Genomic DNA, 25,337 nt, shown 5'->3' on the forward strand with positions numbered 1-25,337 from the left:
TCCAACCCAGGGGAACAGGCTCTGCATTCCCTTGACTGTAAACGGGCTCTAGCATTCTACCTAGACCGTACAGTTGCACACAGGAAGAGCACTCAGTTATTCGTCTCTTTCCATCCCAACAAACTAGGGCAACCTGTGGGTAAGCAGACTCCCTCCTCCTGGTTGGCGGACTGCATATCCTTTTGCTATCAGCAAGCAGGCATTCCGTTTCAAGACCATGTTAAAGCACACTCTGTGAGGGCCATGGCGACTTCAGTAGCACACCTACAATCGGTGCCGCTTCCTGACATTTGCAGGACTGCCACTTGCAGTTCTCTCCACACTTTCGCAGCCCACTATTGCCTAGACAAAGCCGGAAGACAAGATTCCATCTTCGGCCAATCTGTCCTGCGCAACCTGTTTCCGCCTGCCCGGTGGGGTTCAGGATGCCCTCTACCAAATTCCACCCCAGTTGTTGTGCCTGTTGCACGCCGTTGGGTAGATTTGGTGCATGATCGGACATCCTCAGCTCGGTACTCACCCATATGTGAGGACTACCATCCTGCTTATCCTGTGAGAAAGCAAATGTTGCTTACCTGTAACAGGTGTTCTCACAGGACAGCAGGATGTTAGTCCTCATGAAACCCGCCCGCCGCTCTGCGGTGTTGGGTTCGTAACGTTTTGTTGTTTATTTTTTCGGCACTGCCTGTAGTTATCAAATAAGACTGAAAGGGGACCCCTGCTGGCTGCAGGGTTAGTGCCATGCTGGGCATGCCCAGTAGGGGCCAGTCAAAGTTCTGGAAACTTTGACAGAAGTTTTCAGTGATTGGGCTCCATCCTGATGATGTCACCCATATGTGTGACATCATCCTGTGAGAACACCTGCTGTCCTGTGAGAACACCTGTTACAGGTAAGCAACATTTGCTGTTCCTTGGTTTCTTGCTCTTGTTTGCTTCTCTCCCATGAGGTTGATGATTCTAGAGTAAATCCTAGAACAATTATGGAACCAGCTGCTGCCTCTTTGGCTGATGCAGGTTGTGATTTGGTCTGCATTTCGGCCAGAGAGGTGGCTTTGATTGTGGCGGCCAGGAGCCAGTTATGGTTGAGAAATTTGTCGGCCGATGTGACCTTCAAGGTTTATTTCACCAAATTGCCTTTTCATGGATCACTCTTGTTTGGCAGCGAGTTGGGGAAACTGATCAGTAAGTAGGGTGAATCTCCAGTTCCTCATTTGACGAAAAATTAGAGACAGGTGCAACGCTGCCTTGTCATGAGAGGTCATTCTAGAGGTGTTTTCATCACTATAGCGGAGCGACTTTTCAGAGGACTCTGCCCTTTGGTAGGTCTTGGTCCTTTCGTCCCTGACAGCCCAGATGAGGCACAGGCTTGGGTGGTGGTCCCACTCGACCCTCCCAATGAGGTTTGCCGACCCACTCCCGGGAACAGGAGATAGGGGGCCACCTCTCTTTTTATCAGAGGAGGGTCAAAATCACATCAGATCAGTGGGTCCTGGAGGATAAGAGAAGATTATATGATGGAGTTTCACAGTATTCTTCAGGATGTGTTCATGGTGTCTCCCTGCCACTCCACACAGAAGAAACAGGAGGTGGAGGTTACATTGACAGGGCTCCTCAGTCTGAGGGCTGTGGTCCCAGTGCCCACTTCTCAAGAAAATACATGGCGATATTCCATTTATTTCATTGTGACAAAGAAGATGGGCTCCTTTCATCCCATCCTGGACCTCAAAGGTATCAACCATCATCTGTGAGTGAGGCATGTTCACATGTAAACATTGTGCTCGGTGATGATGGCTGTGCAGTTGGGGGAATTCCTAACCTCTCTGGATCTGTCCGAGGCATATCTTCACAATCCTATTAGACTAGAGCATCAACGTTTCCTGTGGTTCACAGTTCTGGGATGCCACTTTCAGTTTCAGGTGCTGCCCTTTGGTCTGGCTACTGCTCCCAGAACCTTTTCCAAGGTAATGGTGGTAGTTGCGGCAGTGTTGAGAGAGGATGGAATCCTGGTGCACCAGTTCACTGGAAGAGAGCCGCCTGGTAACTAGTATGGTGATTTCCCTGTTGTGGGAGCTTGGCTAGGTGTTGAACCTAGACAAGAGCAGCCTTCAGCCTACTCATTGTCTGGAATACCTGGGGGTACGGTTCGACATGCAGCAAGGCGTTCCTACCGGAAGCTCTAATTCTGAAGTTGCTATCTCAAATCTGTTGTTTGAGCACTCTGCACCCAACTGTATGGTCTTACCTGCAGGTCCTTGGCTTAATGGCAGCAACCTTGGAAGTGGTATCATGGGCGAGGGCTCATATGCATCCTCTTCAGTGCTCCCTGCTATCTCGTTGGAATCCTCAGTCTCATGACTATTTGGTTTGGCTCCACCTGCTAATGGAGGTCTCCTCCCAACTACAGTGGTGACTGCAGGCAGATCCTCTATGGAAGGGAGTCTCATTGTCCCCACCAGACTGGCTAGTACTAACAGATGAGTCTCCTAGGTTGGGGAGCTCATTGTCAGGAGTTGATGGCACAAGGGTGCTGGAATGCAGAAAGAGTCTCTCTGGAACATCAATAGATTGGAAGCCAGGATTGTTTGCAGTTCGGCAGCGGGCTACACCGTCGATCAGTCCGAATAATGTCGGACAATGCAACGACCGTGGCTACATCAATCGACAGGGAGGTACCAAGAATCAGCAGATGTCACTAGAAATAGATCAACTTATGGAATGGGCAGAGGTGCATCTCCAGTTGATCTCAGCCTCTCACATTGTACACACAGACAACGTCAGAGCAGACTGTCTCAGCAAAGAGAGTCTGGACCCAGGAGAGTCGGTATTGTCAGACGAGGCGTTTCTGCTGATTCGGGATCATTGGGGGTCTCCTGTTCCTGGACCTGTTTGTGGATCTGTGCAACCCAAGAGTTCTGTGATTCTTCAGCCATAGAAGAATTACGAAGTAATTGGGGATCAATGCCCTGATGCAGGAGTGGCAGGAAGACAAGTTGCTGTATATTTTCCCTCCATAGCCCATGTTGGACAGATTGATTCGAAGGATCGAACTGCACAGGGGGATGGTGCTCTGGGTTGCTCCAGATTGGCACAGGAGACCGTGGGTTGCAGATCTGTGGAGGCTTCTGGTGGATTCGCCACTTCGATTTCTGGCACACAAGAACCTGTTGCAGCAGAGACCTGTCTTTCACGAAGATCCAACACAATTTTGTCTTGAAAGGGCTCACTTGCTGAAATGTGGATACTCTGCGACAGTGATTTCCAACTTGCTAAGAGCTAGAAAGTTCTTCATTTCCTTGGCCTATGTGTGAATTTGGAGAGTGAGGCCTGGTGTTCCTTCCTTCCTTGGTCAAGATTCCGCTTATTTTGGAATTTTTGCAGGATGGCTTGAATAAAGACTTGGCTCTTAATTCCTTAAAGTTACAAGTAGCAGCTTTCACATGTTTCAGGGGTCAGGTAAATGGTGGATCCTTGTCAGCTCATCCTGATGTGGCCCATTTTCTGAAAAGAATGAATCATCTTCGCCCTCCCTTGCAGTTTCCGGTGCCCCTATGGAGTCTTAATTTGGTCTTGGATTTTTTGGTAGGACCTACATTTAGACTGCTACATACGCTATCCTTGCAGTTGCTGACTTTGAAAAGTGTGTTCCTTGTGGCAATTTGTTCTGCACATAGATTTTCTGAACTGCAGGCCTTGTCTTGGAAGCCATTTCTCTAGATGACCCTAGGGGGCAGTACAGCTGCGTACTGTTCTTCCTTTTTACCGAAGATGGTCACTGAGTTTCACTTGAATCAGACCATATCCCTGCCGCCTCTGGATAAAGAGAAGGATACAGAGGAGTTTCGTCTGTTGTGACCCTTGGATATCAAGAGAAATATTGTCAGGTATCTGGAGGTTACTGAGTTTTTTTGCGGAAGTCTGATCTCCTGTTTGTCCTTCACAGTGGTACTAGACAGGAAAAACCAGCCTCGCTGGCTACAATAGCTCACTGGATTAAAGAGGGAGTCACGCTGCATACGTGGATGCTGGGAAGCCATTACCTAGTTAGGTTCGGGCTCATTACACCTGGGCTCAGGTGGTGTCAGGGGTGGAAGTTAGATTGTTGTCTCCCGTCAGCATTTGCCAAGCTGCGACGTGGTCCTCCTTACACACTTTTTCCAGGTATTATCGCCTGGATGTTCAGGCCCAGGATGACACAGTCTCTGCACGTGCAGGAGTAGCTTGGGTACATCCACTTGTTCTGGATTCATCTGACTGGACGCTAAGAAATGAGAAATTACTACTTACCTGATAATTTTCTTTATCCCAGGACAAGCAGGATGCTAGTCCTCACATATGGGTGACGTCATCCACGGAGCCCTTAAGCGGGAAAAACTTCTGGCAAGTTTCTAGAAGTTTTAACTGGCTGCCTGAGGCTACTGAGCATGCCCGGCATGCCATGATATTCCCTGCCACAGGGGTCTCACTCCAGTCTTCTTTTTTCCGCGCTGCTAGCTGCATCGCGGTTTCCAGGAGCCCCGTGAGTTACCTCACAACGACTAACTTTAATTCTCAACTTTTTACCCTTTACGGGTCTCGCTCGGTTTGTCACCGGCTGGTGACAAACTTCATACTCTTTTTTGACAAAAAAGAATCCGAATTCATCGACGGATGTCGACGGAGAAAACCTCCGGATTCAAAAAATGTCCGGCCTGCAACCGGACTATGTCCATCACCGACCCGCACGTGGAGTGCGTCCGTTGTTTGGGAGGAGACCACGACATCGCTTCTTGTGCCCAATGTCAAGAAATGACGGCGAAAGGTAGGAAGCTTCGCCATGAAAGAATGGCTCAGATTTTTCAAATCAGAGCACCGACATCGCCGTCGACCTCGACTAGATCTTCCCCGATAGGCGTATCGAAGAAGATACTTCTAAAGAAAGTCCAACAAGGTTCGGGAGATGCTTCCTCGCCAACCCCGTCATCGTCCAGATCCGTTTCTGAGATCCGTCCCAAACATAAACACCGGAGACATCATGCGATTCCTCCGTTGCCATCGCCGGAAGAACCAAAGGCTAAACAGCGGAAGTTGTCATCGACCTCGGTAATCCCTTCAGAGGAATCGACACCGTCGACGTCCGTGGCGGACTTAACAACCTTGATTAAGAAGCTTGTCGCCGATGCCATGAAAGAAGCCATCCCGGCTGCATCTCCAATACCGGCCCTGGTAGGACCGATGCCGACTCCCCAGTCGATGCCGGCCATCGGGCCGATGCCGATAACTCCATCGATGCCGGCCATCGGGCCGATGCCGATGTCTCCATCGATGCCGACTACCGAGTCGATGCCGGTACCATCGTCCACATCGATGCCAGTGCCGATGCCAACGTCATCGTTCATACCGATGCCAATCTCGGTGCCGATGACTGCTGCAGCTCTATCTATTCCGATGGACGTGCCTATCTGCGCTCCAACGATGCCTGCTGCTCCATCGATGTCAACAGCCTCATCTTCGATGCAAATTGCACATCCTTCGATGGAATCGACGAGTGTACATTCTACAATGTCCACAAGTGCTTCCAGACCAATCTCCTCATTGATTCCCATCTCCATGTTTTCCTTTCTCACTACATCACTTTCTACGGCGGCACAACCACCTCCACATTACACTGTAGCTCCTTCTGCAGCTTCAAGCCGGGGAAAAAAGGCAACAGGAAAGTCCAAACATCCAGAGATTCCCTCTGAGAAAAGATTACATGCTATCCTCACCAAAAGATATCATGATCTTTTATCTTCCTTGCCTTCATACCCGGCGGAAAACAGTGATACCAGTGATGGGGCACCGGACATCCAGGATCCTTTACCAGGACCCTCGGGGGTTCCTCCATCTACAATTCCAAGCCATCCTTCATATCCTCAACCAGAGGATACATGGTCTGACACACAATCGGAGTATTCTTCAGAAGAATTTTTATCAGAAGGTACTCCGCCACAAACCAAGAAGCAATCCCCTCCTGAGGATTTATCCTTTGCTTCTTTCGTTCAAGAGATGTCGGAATCCATCCCTTTTCAACTTCAGGCAGAGAAAGATGACAGACAGCAAACACTGGAGATTCTACAATTTGTAGATCCTCCAAAACATAACCTAGCAATTCCAGTTCATGAAGTACTACTCCAACTTCAGCAACGGATTTGGGAGCACCCATGTACAACACCGGGAGTTAATCGTAGAATTGATTCTACATATTTAGTCCAAGCGGCCCCAGGCTTTGAGAAGCCACAACTACCACACAGTTCATTAGTTGTGGAATCTGCGCAAAAGAAATCAAGAAGGTCAAGAACTCACGCTTCTATCCCTCCTGGGAAAGATAACAGATTCCTAGACCTTATGGGGCGTAAGATTTACCAGGGAGCGATGCTAAATGCGAAAATTGCTGCGTACCAACTGTATATAACACAGCATCAAAGAAACCTGTGGAAGCAGATTGAGGAATTTCTTCCCTCTCTCCCTCAACAGCAGCAGGAGGCAGCACAACACATTGTGCAGAAAGGTCTAGATGCGGGCAAGCATGAGGTGCGAGCGGCGTACGACGCATTTGAGACTTCTTCCAGAACGGCAGCTTCAGGCATCAGTGCTCGAAGATGGGCCTGGTTGAAGGCGTCTGACCTACGTCCAGAGGTCCAGGATAAACTAGTGGACTTGCCTTGCCTGGGCGACAACTTGTTCGGAACAAAAGTACAAGATGCCGTAACGCAGCTTAGAGAGCACTCTGAAACATTAAAACAGCTCTCTACGTTGTCCCACGATGCTCCTACTCACCCTGCCCGCAGACCGCCACGGCGAGACACCAGACGGCCTTTCTTTAGACCAAGAAGGTATTACCCCCAGACCTCAAGGCCACGCTCTACAAGGCCTCCACAGCGCCCTCAGCAGAGACAGCAGAGAGCTGCAAGGCCACAGCCTCCGCCCCAAACTGCTTCCACCTCTGGCTTTTGAAAGCAGTCCCGGAGAACAGAGCCAACCCAACCCCTTTCCGAATTTGCCAGTGGGGGGAAGGATTTCCCATTTTTACAACGATTGGGAAAATATCACCACAGATCAATGGGTCTTATCCATAGTTCATCAGGGTTACCACCTAGACTTCACAGCTCCCCCGCCGGAGTGTCCACCACAAAACTCCTATCTCGATCACATACCTCAATTACAAATGGAATTATCTACTCTTCTGAAAGCAAGAGCGGTGGAACACGTACCACGCTCACAGAAGGGAAGAGGATTCTATTCCCGGTATTTCCTCATTCCAAAGAAAACCGGAGGACTGCGTCCAATTCTAGATCTCAGAAATCTCAACAAATTTCTAAGAAAAGAAAAATTCAGAATGGTATCCTTGGGCACCATTCTTCCTCTCATACAAAAGGGGGATTGGCTTTGTTCTCTGGATCTCCAAGACGCTTATACTCACATACCTATTTTCCCACCTCATCGCAAGTACCTAAGATTCAAGGTGGGACGCCAGCATTTCCAATACAGAGTCCTACCATTCGGCCTAGCCTCAGCTCCCAGAGTATTCACAAAATGCCTAGCAGTAATAGCAGGACATTTGCACAAACAAGGTGTTCATGTCTTCCCTTATCTAGACGATTGGCTTATAAAAAGTCAATCTCAACAAGGGGCGCTTACTTCTCTACATTACACAATAAAGGTACTGCACACACTGGGATTTCTCATCAATTATCAAAAATCCCACCTACAACCATCTCATCTACTCCAATACATAGGAGCAGAATTAGACACAAACCTCGCACAAGCTTTTCTTCCAGAAGACCGTGCACATACACTGTCCCAGTTAGCGTACGCCATGTCCACACAACTGCAAGTGACAGCTCATCAGTTCCTAATCTTACTGGGCCACATGGCATCAACGGTTCATGTCACTCCGATGGCACGACTTGCCATGCGACTTACGCAATGGACTCTCCGGTCGCAATGGATCCAAGCCATTCAACCGCTTCATTCTCCCATCCAAGTAACCCACCAACTTCGCTCATCGCTAAACTGGTGGACAATCAAAGACAATTTACGCAAGGGCCTGCCTTTCCAAAAGCCGATCCCTCAAATAACGTTAACTACAGATGCATCCACCTTGGGATGGGGAGCTCATGTACACTCTCTTCAAACTCAAGGAACTTGGACAAAACTCGAAGCCACATATCAAATCAATTTTCTGGAACTTCGAGCTATACGCTATGCGCTGCATGCGTTCAAGGACTGCCTTTCACACAAGACTGTGTTAATCCAAACGGACAATACGGTGGCCATGTGGTACATCAACAAACAGGGAGGTACGGGCTCGTATCTCCTTTGTCAAGAAGCTGCGCAAATTTGGGACTGGGCCTTGAATCACTCAATGTTACTACAGGCCACTTATCTAGCAGGAATTCAAAATGTACTAGCAGACCGACTCAGTCGGCAATTCCAACCACACGAGTGGTCTCTGAATCCCTCGATAGCGACCAAAATATTCCAATGTTGGGGACAGCCAACAACAGACCTCTTTGCGTCGCACCTCAACCACAAGGTGACCAACTTCTGTTCCCTGCACCAACAGAAGCACCAACCAGCCAAGGACGCCTTTGCTCGCCCTTGGAACTCAGGCCTCCTATATGCATATCCTCCAATACCGCTTATCACCAAGACACTGGTGAAGCTACAACAGGACAAGGGGTCCATGATTCTCATAGCCCCATATTGGCCTCGACAAGTATGGTTTCCCACACTGCTAGACCTGTCAGTCAAGGATCCAATTCGCCTGGGAGTAGCTCCCAATCTCATCACTCAGGATCAGGGCCGGTTGCGCCATCCCAACCTTCAATCCCTATCCTTGACAGCATGGATGTTGAAAGCTTGATCTTACAATCACTTAACCTCTCAACTAATGTATCTCAAGTGCTTATAGCTTCCCGCAAACCTTCCACAAGAAAGAATTATTCTTTCAAGTGGAAACGATTCACTTCCTGGTGCAAGCAAAACAATACAGATCCTTTCACTTGCCCCACAACTACTCTGCTAGATTATCTGTGCTATCTTTCAGACTCTGGACTTCAGACATCGTCAATCAGAGTACATTTGAGTGCAATCTCAGCTTATCATGACAAGATAGGAGATGCACCTATCTCCACACAACCTCTCGTCAGTAGATTCATGAGAGGTCTAACTCAACTTAAACCACCAATTCGGCCCCCAGCTACGCAATGGGACCTGAATCTGGTCTTAACAGGTCTAATGCGTTCTCCCTTTGAACCCATAGATACCTGTGACCTTAAATTTCTCACATGGAAAACTATTTTCCTCATAGCCATTACATCAGCTAGGAGGGTTAGTGAATTACAAGCACTTGTCACATACGAACCTTACACAAAGTTCCTCCATGACAGAGTGGTTCTCCGAACACATCCAAAATTCCTTCCCAAGGTAGTTACGGAATTCCACTTAAATCAAACTATAGTTCTACCCACATTCTTTCCAAAGCCTCACTCTCATCAAGGCGAAAGAGCTTTACACACTTTGGACTGTAAACGTGCTTTGTCCTTTTACTTGAATCGCACGACGTCCCTCAGAAAATCCAATCAGCTTTTCGTCTCATATGACCCAAATAAGCCAGGTAAAGCAGTGGGAAAGCATACTCTATCCAATTGGTTAGCCGACTGCATACAATTTTGCTATACAAAAGCAGGCCTTCCTCTCCAAGGGCGAGTAAAGGCACATTCCGTAAGAGCAATGTCAACTTCAGTAGCGCATTTTCGTTCAGTGCCAATCGTTGACATTTGTAAAGCAGCAACATGGACTTCTCTCCACACTTTTGCAGCTCACTACTGTTTAGACAAGGAAGGACGACAGGATTCCGCCTATGGACAATCTGTCTTAAAGAACTTGTTTCCAGTTTAATCCCAACTCCTTCTACATCCAACCTGCTGTGTACTTCGGCTGCATCATTTCCACAACAACGCATCACTGCTACATGCACGGACAATGACTCAGCCTCTAGCTTGCTAATCACCCATATGTGAGGACTAGCATCCTGCTTGTCCTGGGATAAAGCAAAATTGCTTACCTTGTAATAGGTGTTATCCCAGGACAGCAGGATGTAGTCCTCACGGAACCCACCCGCCACCCCGCGGAGTTGGGCCTCAGACTTTATTATTATATTTTTGCTTACGCTTATTGCTACATACAAGACTGGAGTGAGACCCCTGTGGCAGGGAATATCATGGCATGCCGGGCATGCTCAGTAGCCTCAGGCAGCCAGTTAAAACTTCTAGAAACTTGCCAGAAGTTTTTCCCGCTTAAGGGCTCCGTGGATGACGTCACCCATATGTGAGGACTACATCCTGCTGTCCTGGGATAACACCTATTACAAGGTAAGCAATTTTGCTTTTCTTTAGGACAGTCAGTTGAATCCAGCTTTCCTCCCTTGCCTGCCATGTGGTTGCATTTTATTCCTCCTGTGTGTCTACAAGTTACAGGGATTACTGGTAAGCGTAACTCCAGTCCCTAGTCTAGTGTTCTTATGTTCTTATCTGAGCTCAGTGTTGCCTGTTGGCTGAGTATTAACATGGTTATCTGTTTTGCATCGAGTTTTTTTGACTAGTCTTCGAGCACAGAGAATACTGATGGGTCGGTCACTGCAGGGGTATATGTACGGTGACGTCAGCTTGCTCCGTCTCCATCTGCTGGTAGGAATGCATAACCCACTTGTTCTGGATTCATCTGACTGTCCTAAAGAAAAGGAAATTATCAGGTAAGTAGTACTTTCTCATTTTACAGCTGTTTTCACAAGCTAAGCAAGCAGGACAAGAGTACATGTAGGTAAACAGATCAATCCCCAGAATTGCAGCAGTTATAATTTTCCCCAAATAATTTGTTGCCAACTGTTTAACACTGGCTTCCTTCTCTACATGTGAATGTATTGATGTAATCAGCAGAATACAAATTTTTAAAATAAATAATCAAAGTTAGAATTTAAGCATGTAAACAGTAGTGTACCAGCAGTGGTCCTAGCTATTGCTGCTACCCCTCCCTGCCATCAGGTTCTGCCTTCTGACTGGATCAAGACTATGGCTTTGTAGAGCTACCACTCTCTTTTTCTTAGTTTCACTTTTGTTACTGAAGGCTGACTTGCCCCTCTTCCCACAGCACCCTTCGCAGCTCTGTTTGAGCAGTTTCTCTATATCTTGGGTTGTCCGTTTATGTGCCCATTGTAATGAGATTTGAGTAAAAAAAATGTACCTGAATTTCAGTGCACACTTTTTTTTTTTTTTTTTTTTTACTCGTACACTAAAAAAAAAATATTAACTGCTAATGCTGCGAACGTTTAAAAAATAAAGCTAACCCAAAAGTATGTGCAGAAAAATATGCTTAGTGAACATAAAACACGATTTGCACACACAAGTTATGCACACAAAACCCAATCCCAGGACCCTGAACTCTGGATCCAGTACCACACTGGGGCACAGAACCATAGACTGATACTAGCTCCAGAAATGTAAGTTATCTTTACTCCACCTCTGAGCAGTAGTTACATTTTCAGCTGAACAACAACAAAAAAAACTTACATTAGGCCTTTAGGGCTTTAATATATCTCCCTGCATGTGCAATAATAATAAATGCCTTAGTTAACGTGGAATTTGCATGGTAGTGTGGTAACATGCACACTTTTTTTTTATGCACAGAGCTCCCTTTTTAAATTGGGAGCAAAGTTGAACGCACTAATGTGCATCCAGCCTAGCACACCTTAAATTAGAATCCTTAAACAAGCAAAGAGAAAGGTTGCCTCCTTTTGTGATAAGCATATTTTCTCTGAGTGTATCAATTTGAATATTTTGTGCCATTCTTTAAACTTTTTTTTAAACTCTTTATTTGTGAACTTTTGCAAAATATACACAGGCTGATTCAGTAAAGTGCATGGGAGAGCCAGCGCTCCAAGGCGAGCGCCCGCTCAGGCACCTCTCCTGGGCACGCGATTCAGATTTAAAATGAGGGCCCGCGCTAATAAGGAGGCGCTAGGGACACTAGCGCGTCCTTAGCACCTCCTTATTGGCAGAAGCGGCGGCTGTCAGCTGGTTTGACAGCCGACGCTTAATTTTACTGGTGTCAGTTGTCGAACCCGCTGACAGCCACGGGTTCGGAAAATGGACGCCGTTTTCCAACCCGCAGGCTGCGGGCAGATTTTTTTTTTTTTAAGATTTTAATTTTTTTTATTTTTGTGGCCTCTGACTTAATATATCAAGTCGTAGGGTGTACAGAAAAGCATTTTTTTCTGCTTTTCTGTACACTTGCCCGGTGCCATCCGAAATTAAAATGTGCGGCTTGGCCGCACATTTTACTTTCTGTATTGAGCGTGACTAACTAATAGGCTCATCAACATGCATTTGCATGTGATGCGCGCTATTAGTTTCGGGGGGGTTGGCCGTGCGTTTTCCACACGCTGTTACCCCTTACTGTATAAGGGGCAATAATAGTGCGTCAAAAATGCGCGTCCAAGCGGGGGCTGTGTGCTCGACCTGAGCGCACTGTTCTGTATTGGCCTGTCAGTAGAAAGCAAAAGAAAAAAAGGAACAATCATAACCCCAATTCCCCAACCCTTCTCAGGATTTTGAGAGCACAGTCTCATAGAACAATATAAGAACAATATAAAGTATTTGTTCAGTACTAAGCATTCCAAGGAAGGATACAGAAATGTGTCAAATCTTACATTTAATGGACATGAATCAGGGGTCTTGATTACTCTGGTATTTCCAATAAGGGGACCAAATTTGTTTTGTAGAGAGTGACATTCCTTTTAAGTTGATAGGTAAGCTTTTCTACCATCGCAATCTCATGTACCTGTTTCTGCCAACAACTTAATATGGGAGTCGACTTCCACATTAAAACAGTGAATCTCCCAGCATGAAGAAGGTGATCTACCAGACATGGTTGCGAAGTAATGAGGTTATGTTCTCCCCATACAACCAGCAGGCACAGCTCTGGTGTCCTATCTATCGCTTTTTATTAATATTTTGTGGCATTCAGACGTAATTAGCTGCCAAAAGGAAGCAGCATGTATACATGACCACCATACATGAATGTATGACCCCGAAAGCCCACACCCCCTCCAGCACAGACCTGAAGAGGTTGTCGAAATCGAGAATAAAAAAAGGGGATACCTGTATGCCCTGTGAAGTAATTGGACCATCACTTCTACTCGGTGCATGCAAATGTGCCCTTTTCCAAATACGCTTCCACTGCATTCTTTAAACTTTTAATGAAATACATTGATGGTGTGATATCTGTAAGTACATTTGTGGCTCTTCTTGGCTACAGCACAGTGGTATAGTGAGCATAGTACTAGACAGGTGGCAGTATCACTGGAAACAGCTGTGAATTTAGTGTTTATTGGTTTAATTCTGTTTCCATTGACATATAGACTTACAGGCTGATACTGTAAAGTGCGTGGGGACAATGGAGGAACCAAGGTAAATATATATATATTTTTTTTAAATGTGCTGGTGGGTCAAGTTAGGAAAACGAATGCTCAATTTTACGAGCGTCCATTTTCCTAACCCGTGGCTTTGCACAGGTTAGGAAAACAGGCGCTCGTAAAATTGAGCATCCTTTTTCCCAAACCCACTGACAGCCACCTCGCTTGGGCTTCCACTGTTAAGGAGGTGTTAGGGGCATGCTATTGCCCCTAGTGCCTCCTTTTCAGTGCGACCCCCCCCCCCCCACCTCATTTAAATACAGTATTGCGCGCTCAGGAGAGGTTGCTGGACGTGCGTTAGGAAAACGGGCGCTTAACACTGAGCACCCATTTCCCCACGCACTTTACAGTATCAGCCTGTAAGTCTGTATGTCATTGGAAACATTGACTTAATATCGGAGGAACCGAAAGCAGTATTTTCTGCTTTTCTGTACATTTTTTCAGGCTGCTCAGAAATTAACGCTTGCCCTTGGGCAGGTACTAATTTCTGAACATAAAATGTGTGGATCTGGCGCACATTTTTTTCCCTGTAACATGGCCGAATAACTAATAGCCTTATGAACATGCATTTGCATGTGATGAGCGCTATTAGTTTTGGAAGGATTTGGATGCGTGTTTGGAACACGCTAAACCCCTTATTGTATTAAGGGGTAGTGGGGACACGTACAAAACCGTATCGGCCTGTTAATGATTGCAGAAAATGACCATTTTCTCAGTGAGTTTGATATATTAGCAGGCTGGTAGGAAACCCTTGGTTCTTCCATTGGGCACTGGTCTGAGTCATGAGCCTGAATGGTTCCTTCTCAGGCTTTTGGCTAAGGTTAACTATCTGTGTAATATGGACGGTTAATGGCCTGCCATCTGAACTCTGAATAGGGACACCAAACTGACTGGACTGTGGCCAAAGTGGGAGGATTAAACCTTTTGTTTAAAAAAAAAAAAAGGGCACTTGAATCAGAAAAAAAAAGTGCATATATGAAATATTCTAAACTTTTTTTGTATACCCCTAAATTAGCATCTTCTGTCAACACTTAAGTGGCCAGTGTTCACTTTGTCTAAATTTGTTTCAAGGACCATCTTCTCTATACTGGGGATCGGGAATACACAACTGAATTTTACAAGGTCCTGTAATACCACAGGAGCAGTATGTGTGATTCATTTCCTATGGATTAATTAACATCAGGAAAACCAAACATACTGACTACGTCAGGACAGGACAGAAGCTCTTTTAGTAGCCCAAGCTTTAGATTCAAAGCATTGTTTTGAAGATCTGGAATGCATGAGACCACCTCTGCAGGGTAGGAATTTCTTTACAGACTTCATTTACACGTGAACAGATGAATATACAAGTTGCATATGATCATACCCAGTGAACTGAACAATGAAATAAATTGGTCCTTCTTTCTTTTTTTATGAACTGATTATGAAATCCTTGACTGTTTCAAGATGTAAGTTTTGCCCTAACTTCAATAGTTTTGGTTCCTGGCTAGGGCCGATACTTTGTTTTTCTTATAAATTGCTGTCTATATTGGAGTGTACAATTGGATGAAATTTGACTTTGAATTGACCTGTTGTCCAAGGGTAACATGAAGCTGTGTTGAATGTCAGCTTGCTGGATTGTAGAAGAGCTTTCCTATTTAATATTCTTTTTTGAATGCAGCTGTTGAAGTACACACATTATTTCTCAATGGAGGTGCATATGATAAAGACTGTTGGTTAAGTTCTTAGGTGAAACAATATTCCTGTTTGAGACTGTCTGGGACAAGCTGTGTGATTGTAGCAGCTTTGGTGAAGGGTGAAAAGTTTGGAGAGAACACGTTTCAAGACTATTCCTAAATGCCAAAACGTTGGTGTCTTGATGGCTCACCCTCTAGGTGCTGCTTTACGTTTTTAAAATAAAAATGGACAGGACCATTTTTTGTACATGGTTATATGTACTTTAACACTGAAAACTGATAGGTTGCATGGGTTTATATCATATTTCATTTCATTTGAATTGAGATTTTTAATATTATACGACATAACTTAAGTAATGACAAATAATAGTACATTAGAGATTTAAAAAAAAAAAGTTTGGTGTATCTGCTTTTTTTGTTTCATTTAAACTACTAACTTGTGGATTAAAAGAAATGCTAGAGATTGCAGTCAAAAAGGTGTAACATACTCAGAAATATCTGAATTGCACCTTTTCCCTAGAATTGGCAGTTCTTTTGATTTGAAGAAATGTGTATGGTTTGTGTGTTAGGCTCAGTATCACTCAACTTAATTTTACCTTTTTAAAAGTATTGTTAGTAAGGTGACAATTCAAAAATCACTCAAGACAATTCAAATAATCACTCAAGACAAAAGTGACAAACTTTAGAGAGGGAAGTAGTGTTACAACTATTACCACAAAGACATTTAAAATAGACTAGAGACAATATCATCAGCGTGTGCTGAAGGAAAGGTTTAATCTGCTGTCTCTCGCCCTCAATGGGCCTCAGGCAGTAGTCAGCCTATGAGCAAAGATTATTTAATTATTTATTGTCTCACGTCTTTCGAAAAATATATTTATCACCTAACTATTGTAATTATAAATTTCTTGAATTCAAACCAATTTAAATGTAAAGCATCTATTAGAAAATTCTAAACCGGCTTATTATCCAAATTATAATAATAGAGAATACTTAGCCAATGAAAGGTCATTCAATACCCAACCCGACATGGGCCATGTTTCGACTCTAAAAAGTCTTTTTCAAGGGGAACAGATGTATCGATTCTCTTTAGCTATGGTAAAATATTCAGAACTCCGGGACGAAAACTCACGTCTCTCCAGCTCTTTAGGTGATAAATATATTTTTCGAAAGACGTGAGACAATAAATGATTAAATAATCTTTGCTCATAGGCTGACTACTGCCTGAGGCCCATTGAGGGCGAGAGACAGCAGATTAAACCTTTCCTTGAGCACACGCTGATGATATTGTCTCTAGTCTATTCTAAATGTCTTTGTGGTAATAGTTGTAACACTATTTCCCTCTCTAAAGTTTGTCACTTTTGTCTTGAGTGATTATTTGAGAGGAGTTTGCTTCTGTTTTGTGAGAGAATATGGAACTCCATCTTTTTATGTCTCTTACTTTGTTAAAACAGTTAACATAAAAGCAACCGATAAGAATGAAAACGTACATTGATTAAGACCTCCAAAAACATAAACAAGAACAAATAAAACAATAAAGGCAAAACTCATGATTAAGAAAAACAGTTCAACCAAAAATAATTAAAATGTCATAAAAATGCATAAGTTGTATTTGCAAACACTGCATTCTATGTTTGCATATTTCTCATGAATATTCATTATGGATATACTAACAACCCAACTAGCTGGGAGTGCCTGAGGACCGGTTGGAGTACCCATGACTTGAGGCTTTCTCTTCAAAATTAATCTCTCAGAACAAGGATTGTGATTCAGTGCTGTGAACTTTGCAGCTGCCTGGGGATATTCTCTCTGTTATATCCCCTTCCAAGTCACTTATCCCAGTCATCTCAGTGATGGTCCTTTGCTGGGGACCAAGCATTAGGGCTCCTGGAAACCTACATTTGTGGTTGTGTCTTCATTGTCCACTACTGGGACTCGCCCTTGCAAGGAGACTCTGAAAAGCAGCATCCTTAGCATTGACTGGCCTGGGAGCAGACTCCTAGCCTGGGAATTGAATCCTGGTCCTGCGCATGGTAGTGTAAAGCACTTCCAGCCTGGTCCTTGCATCCCATTTTTGAATCGTTCATTTTAAACCAGAAATGTACACTCACCACCAGCCTTATGCAAAACATGAAATTAGTTAAAATTTAGCATAGTAACATCATAGATGATGATTGCTTAGTTATTCTGGACTACACTTCTTAGGATGTATTTCAGCTGCTAACCATGGAAGCCTGACCACTTGTAGGATATTGCTCCTAATGAAAGTCAGTTTTTGTTGTCTTCCACTTTGATTTTCTACCATCTTGGTTAGAAGATAATACAAGTTACCACATTTAATTCGACACCCAGCCCCTTTTTCCCTCACTTTCCACCACCATGCTTTGTAAGAATCTAAACAGCTATCAAAACTAGTGAGGTTGTTGGCCCAAATATCCAGCCAACTAGGTCACCTTGGTCTTGCTGGATGGTACCCAACCACTACGTACCAGCCTGCTGACATTAATCCATTTGGTTTCTGGGGATTTGTAACCTTTTAATTCCAGCTTGGCTACCCTGTGTCTTGCAGTTTAGATCATGCTTCCTTTCTCTGCATTTTATTTTTCTCTTAATCACCTCACTGGATTGGCTAGTACCAAACTGACATCAACTTTTTAAATATTTTATTTCTCTAAATCACATTGCTTTAATACAGTTAAGTACAGAAATAAGTCACATGTTAAATTGTTAAATTAGTCTTTTTTTAAGCATTTGAGAAACTTGAATTTATTTCATAATATACATTATGCATTTCTAAGGTAAGTATGCATGATTATAATGCGTATTTGCTCAGTAGCAGACAATTTCCTTCTACTTTATTTAAAATTATTTTTAGTTAGATTACTTCAAGCTTTTGCTACTTTTTTTCTAGTTCTAGTCATTTATATTGATTAAAGTTTTTTTTTTTTTTCTTTTTCAACATTTTTTGTGGGGAACCATTTTATAGGCCTTCTTTCGGCTTGGATTAAAGCACATTTATTTATTTATTTATTTAGTGTTTTTCTATACCGGCATTCGCGATGGGAATCGCATCATGCCGGTTTACAATTAACAAAGGGGTGCGAAGGAAGAAACAGTAAGAACATTAACAGGTGCTGAACGAAAGGTTGCAGTTACAATAAAACAGGGAATTACATAACTTGGAGCAGTGAAGAGGCGATAGGAATTTAACAAAGAGAACAAAATTACCAATTAATGGTATTTACTAAGTTATGGAATTTTGCAAAGTTATTATTTACCAGGTTAAAGGTAAAGTCTGCACGTCGGTTAATGGTGCATTAAGTTTTCGTTGGGGTCTGGAAAGGCTTTCTTAAATAACCACGTTTTGAGTCTTTTCCTAAATGTTGGGAAGGCAGGGTTCCTGTCGTAAGTCCGGTGGAATGGAGTTCCATAGAGGCGGTCCTGCTGTGGAGAATGCCCTGTCTCTGAAGGTTATATGCTGAGAGGTTTTGGAGTGTGGCACCTGTAGAGATTCTCTGAAGGACTCTCTGGGTCTGGAGGATGTGTATTTTCTGAATGGGATTTGTAGGTTAAGCGGAGAGAGTTGATGGATGGCTTTGTAGATAGTGGTGATGGACTTATATATGATTCTATAGTGAATTGGCAACCAATGTAGGTCTTTGAGGATTGGAGATATGTGGTCTCTTCTCCGTGTGTTTGTCAATATTCTGGCTGCCGTGTTTTGAACCATCTGAAGGGGTTTAGTGTGAGATGCCGGGAGACCTAATAATATAGAGTTGCAATAATCTAACTTTGAGAAGATTATTGCTTGCAAGACTGTTCTGTAGTCGTGATAGTGGAAAAGTGGTCATATTCTTTTTAATCACACAACAAAACCCACCCACACCAACTGGTGTATTCTAGTACACACCACTGTCAACAACCAAAAATAAACTGTGTACTAGTTACAGAGCTAACATAACACCCAAAAAACGCCAAACAAATTTTAAACAAATTTTGTAAGACCCTCTATTCACGAGAAGACATATTGTGTGTTCAACTCGTTTCTCATAGGGGTCACTATTGCTTTTAATCATTCAAATACTCAATTTTTGTTATCTTTTTCGAAGTTTTTTTTAAAAGTTCCTCAACCAATTTTTTGGCAATCAAAATGCAACGGGTACTTATCCGCACTGAAAAGGTCCCAGGTAACCCGACATGGCCATGTTTCGGACCGCTGTCCTGCTTCAGGGGAAAAGAAGGAAACCGATTCAGATGCTTGTAGACTTGTAAAAAACTTCTTCTTGCGGCGTCTTAATTCTGTGCCGGTCAATTTTTTCTAGCAGGCTGCACTTCAGCCCGCTGTATTTCAACAATGGCGAAACAACGGAAGCTGTTTATATGTGTATCAGCGCTTGGTGCCACCCCTTCCGGTGACGGGTGGTAGTTCCCTCTCACGTCCTCGCACCCAAGCGCTGTCAGTCTAATTAAAATTTCTCGGTATGTAAATGTTCTAGACTCACAATATGCGAAAAACCAGGGAGGATAGCTGTCCATGGAGCGATTCAAAACCGGCAAACTCAGTCCCATACGCTCTTATCTAAACAGCATAATGCGTCCCAGGGAGGTAAATCACTGTCACGTTTTACTCCCGGTGTATGCTAGTCACTGTCACATACTGCACCGACATGTGCTGATCCATCAAAAACGGCTGGGTTAATTAGACTGACAGCGCTTGGGTGCGAGGACGTGAGAGGGAACTACCACCCGTCACCGGAAGGGGTGGCACCAAGCGCTGATACACATATAAACAGCTTCCGTTGTTTCGCCATTGTTGAAATACAGCGGGCTGAAGTGCAGCCTGCTAGAAAAAATTGACCGGCACAGAATTAAGACGCCGCAAGAAGAAGTTTTTTACAAGTCTACAAGCATCTGAATCGGTTTCCTTCTTTTCCCCTGAAGCAGGACAGCGGTCCGAAACATGGCCATGTCGGGTTACCTGGGACCTTTTCAGCGCGGATAAGTACCCGTTGCATTTTGATTGCCAAAAAATTGGTTGAGGAACTTTTAAAAAAAACTTCGAAAAAGATAACAAAAATTGAGTATTTGAATGATTAAAAGCAATAGTGACCCCTATGAAAAACGAGTTGAACACACAATATGTCTTCTCGTGAATAGAGGGTCTTACAAAATTTGTTTAAAATTTGTTTGGCGTTTTTTGGGTGTTGTTAGCTCTGTAACTAGTACACAGTTTATTTTTGCTTATTCTTTTTAAGACATGAAGTTTGTGAAAGCAGTCCTTGGTAGTTTGATTAATAAATGATTTTAGGTTTAGCCGGTTATCAATGATAGCTCCTAGGTCTCTTACTTGTGATGTTTGTAAGTTGGCTGGAGGAGTTGTAGAGATGTTATTGTTTTCCGGGGATATGAGGAGGAGTTTACTTTTTGAGGAGTTTAGTATTAGGTTTAGACTGGAGAAAAGGCTGTCGATTACTAGAAGGCAATTTTCCCAGAATTCTAGAGTTTTTGTGAAGGATTCTTTGAGTGGGATGACGATCTGGACATCATCCGCGTATAAAAAATGTTTAAGGTTCAGTTTGGTTAAAAGTTGGCAGAGCGGGAGAGGGTAAATGTTAAAGAGCGTGGGTGAGAGGGAGGAGCCCTGCGGAACTCCTAGAGAGGAAGGATAATGCTTAGATTCTTTGTTGTGTAATCTGACCTTGTAGCCTCTGTTCCCAAGGAATGTTTTGAACCAGGCCAGTGTCGTGCCTGTTATTCAGATGTTCACTAACTGATTTAGGAGGATGGAGTGGTTAACAGTATCAAAAGCGGCTGAGAGGTCCAGGAGGATCAGTAAGTAGGCATGACCTTTGTCGAGACCCATGATGAGGTAATCTGTCAGGGATATGAGTAGTGATTCAGTACTTAATGATTTTCGGAAGCCATATTAGGTAGGGAACAGTATTTTATGGTCTTCGAGGTAGTCCGATAATCTAGAGTTAACTAATTTTTTCATTACCTTGGCTATGAAAGGGAGATTGGACGAAAGTTGGAAGGATCTTTAGGATCTAAGTTAGGTTTTTTTAAGAGCGGTTTGATGGAGGCAATTTTAAGGTCGTCTGGATAGATTCCTTGGGCTAAAGAACAATTGATAATGTCTGTTAGAGCTTTGGAGATGGTGTCTGGTATTAGTAGAAGTAGTTTGGATGGGATATGGTCAAAAGGATGTGAAGAGGGTTTCATTTTCTTCAATACTGTTTGGATCTCCGAAATTGTGAAGGGTTCAAAGGATTGTAGAGAAGTGTCTTTGTTGGGGTGGAGATATGTGCTGGATGTCGCTACTGTATTAGACTTAAGCTGTGTTAGAAGGTTAGAGATTTTGTTGCTGAAGAAAAGGGCCAACTCCTGCTTTTTCTTGCGCTTGGTTGAGTGGAATATCAGGAGTATTGATTTGTATTAAGTTTGATACGTAAGAGAAAAGGGCTTTAGAATCGAAAATAAGGTGATGGATTTTGTGAGCGTAGAAGTCCCTTTTTGTTTTTAATGTAGAGCTCTTGTATAGGTGGAGGGCGAGTTTGTAAGCCATTTGCTTTCTTTCTGTTGAAGGGAGAGTTTGAGTTTTTGAAGTTCTTCGTTAAACCATGGTTGTCTTTTGGAGGCATTGTGTCTGAGTTCTTTTGTTGTCAGTGGACAGAGTTTGTTTGCTGCCGTTTCTGTTATATTGGACCAGGAGTGGAGGGCTAAATTAGGAGTGGAGATGTCTATGCGAGTCACAACGCCATGTGACTGTTTTCCACAAGGTGGTACTCTTTGGCGAGATGTAAGAAGCCTACTGACTGGACACCACTGTGTATCAATTGCTGCCACGCCGGGGGCCTCTAATCGCTGCCTGGGGGGGTGGGAACCCCACCAGCGTGTCAAAATCCAGTGCCACCACACGGGGACTCTGAATGCTGGTGGGGGGGGGAGGGGAGTGGAAACCCTGACAGTGCAGCACAATAGAGAACTTAATACTTAAGGCTGTGAAGAAAAAAAGTCAAGGCACTACCTACATGCCACTTTTCAGCTCAGCACCTCATTGGCCCGCCCCTTAATCCATCCGTGCTCACCTCCCAATTGGGTGGGCGTGAACCCAAAGTGGGTAAGCCATGGCTCACCCGTAGCTACAACACTGATCTCCTCTGTCCTGCCTTTCGTCTAAGGAATACATGTTTAGATCTTTAAGTCTATCCCCATAGGCTTTACAGCTAAAATCCCTGACCACTTTAATAACCACCTTCTGGAATGACTCTTATCCAGTTTCTTTCTTTCTTTTTTTTAAGGTGCAATCTCCAGAACTGCACAGTATTCCATTGTTAAATAGGCCTTCTCTTGATCCATATCAAGTATTTATTTATTTATTTATTTATTTATTTAACATTTTTATATACCGCAATTCATGTAGCAAAGTTACATATCATTTCGGTTTACATTATAACAATAACAAGCATGTAAGAATGCGATTACATTAAAACAGGGGAATAAAACTAGGATAAGAGTGAACAGGGTAATAACACCATAACATGTAAAATAATAATACTGCGATTCTTTTGAAAGTTTGGCTATAGCTCTGGGTGTGAAATAGGTTAATATAATAAACAGACTATGGATCATTTATTTGTGATGAAGGAATGTAGAGTTGGAGTGTTAATCTACTATATAATCTGATCGGTAATCTATTGGAGAGTCTGAAGAATGGTGACGTAAGGTAAGAGTAATTAGTTGGCATTAATTAAATGCTTGCTCGAATAACCAAGTTTTGAGTCTCTTTATGAAAGTGATCGGGCTTTGTTCTTGCCTGAGTTCTGGAGGTAAAGAGTTCCATTCTGCAGGGCCCGCTGTGGATAGAGCTCGTTTGTTTAGAGAGGTTTTGATGGGTGGAGCGAGGAGAGAGTCTCTATAGGCTGTTCTTACCGGTCTGGATGGTATGTGTAATCGAAAAGGTATATTGAGGTCCAGTAGGATGAGGTTGTGAATGGATTTGTGTATGATAGTCAACACTTTGTAAGTGATTCTAAACTTAATTGGGAGCCAGTGTAGGTTCTTCAGGACGGGTGTAATATAAGTAGCGAACTATTGGCCTGTTTTGGAATAGTTTGAAACTCTTTTGTTTGACAAATGTCTTGACCTGCTCCAGTCTGGTTTTAGTCATGTGTATAATGCTGAGTCTTCACTAGTGGCTTAGTGGATGATCTCAGACTGAATCTGGATAGGGACAGTTATTGTGTGTTGATTCTACTGGACTTGTTATCTCCCTCAACACCATTGATCGTGACTGTTATCTAGGTTGCTTGACGGTGGGTGCGTTTGTGTTCAGCGTTTTCAGTCTCTCATTTCTGTCCTTTCTCTTCTTTCTCTGCCAAGTTCCAATCTCCCTGTTATATGTAACTGCATTTTCCGCACCACTGTTTTTAGTTTGTTTACGATGCACCCCTGTTCTATGTGAACCAGCATGATGGGACTGCGTTCTCGAATGCCGGTATATAAAAACCCAAAATAAATAAATAAATAAATAAATAAATTTCTGGCAAAGTTTATTCTGTCCTTTGGAACAACATGACCGTTGATCCCTGCGAATTGGCATGTGGAGTTGAGGGAGTAATTTTGAAGATCATCAGATCCTTTGATTTGAGTTTTCACTGCTGGTGACTTTATATTGTTCTTATTCAGATGATATCTCTGGTTTTATCTTAAATACAAACAATTGCCTCTTAGAAATATTCAATTGGATTCACTTAAATAGACTAACCCTCTGTTTTATGTAACTTACTTTACAGACACAAAATACATTTAACGTTCTGTTTATTTTGCAAGATTTAAGCGCACACTTTCTTCAGCAAACAAATACATGTCCTACTTACTCACCAGCTGACGGAGCTTCTGCTATCAGCAGTAGGGATGTGAATCGTTTTTTGACGATTTAAAAAAATCGTCAGATAATTTTTAAATCAAAAATCGTTAGTCGCGATACAATAGAAATTCCCCCGATTTATCGTGAAAAATCGTAAATCGGGGGAGGGGGAGGGCGGGAAAACCGGCACACCAAAACAACCCCTAAACCCACCCCAACCATTTAAAACAAATCCCCCACCCTCCCGAACCCCCCCAAAATGTTTTAAATTACCTGGTGGTCCAGTGGGGGGGGGCCCGGCGCGATCATAGAGGCCGACAGTCGGCCCCTGTGACATTGTGAGGGCAAAGGTAGCACCGGCGCCATTTTTAATACTGGCAATACGGGCCGAGTGCAGGAGGTCGCTCCCGGATCCCCGCTGGACTTTTGGCAAGTCTTGTGGGGGTCAGGAGGCCCCCCCAAGCTGGCCAAAAGTCCCTGGGGGTCCAGCGGGGGTCCGGGAACGATCTCCTGCACTCGGGCCGTATTGCCAATATTCAAAATGGCGCCGGCGCTACCTTTGCCCTGTCACATGGTTAGGGCAAAGGGCCATCGGCGCCATTTTTTTTAGAGCAGCTGATGGCCTGGGAACGGGAGATTGCTGCCCGCGGCCCCCCCTGGACCACCAGGTATGTGTAAAAAGTTTTTTTGGGGGGGTCGGGAGAGTGGGGGGGAGGCTAAGGGGGTAATTTTAAAGGGTCGGGTGGGGGTTGTTTTTTTTATCGGCGCGGGCCTCACTAAAAAAAATTAGTGATGTGAATTGGAATCGGAACCGATCCCAATTCACATCTCTAACGATCAGATTTCCCCCCTCTCCCAGCCGTGAATTGTGTGCCCGATCGTTAAAACGATCGGGCACACAATTCACATCCCTAATCAGCAGTCCCTCGGGAATGCAAATAGCAGACGCTATCACAGGACTGTTAGTTTTATCCCCTAGGAGGAAATCAGAAGGTTATCTGGTAGAGACATTTTTCTTCACTGGGAAGTGAAAAAGCCTGGTGTATGCTTTTCTGTTGATACTCATGGCCAAGCCTCTTGCAGAGTTCAAGAGAAACAAAGGTTCAATTAATTATTATGCTTTTATACTAGCTGAGGCTAATTTGGCAAATCTCTTTAAGTTAAGGAGTTTTGACCTGATGTCTCAGGAACATGGTACTTTCTTCCACCCAATCTCCCACAGATATGATGTCTGCTAAATAATAGTAGTGATTATTCTAAATAGGGGTGATTATTCTGTAGAATGTTTTGACTGCTATGTATG

General features: G+C 43.8%; 1 protein-coding gene across 3 annotated transcripts in view; it reads left to right on the forward strand.

The window, feature by feature from the left end:
• The window catches only part of PHF20L1 (PHD finger protein 20 like 1), a 375,592-nt gene that overhangs the window by 134,602 nt on the left and 215,653 nt on the right, over positions 1–25,337 (forward strand). The gene's annotated exons all lie outside the window — the stretch shown is intronic.

The sequence above is a fragment of the Rhinatrema bivittatum genome, chromosome 2, assembly GCF_901001135.1.
Source record: "Rhinatrema bivittatum chromosome 2, aRhiBiv1.1, whole genome shotgun sequence".
Taxonomy (NCBI): Eukaryota; Metazoa; Chordata; class Amphibia; order Gymnophiona; family Rhinatrematidae; genus Rhinatrema; species Rhinatrema bivittatum.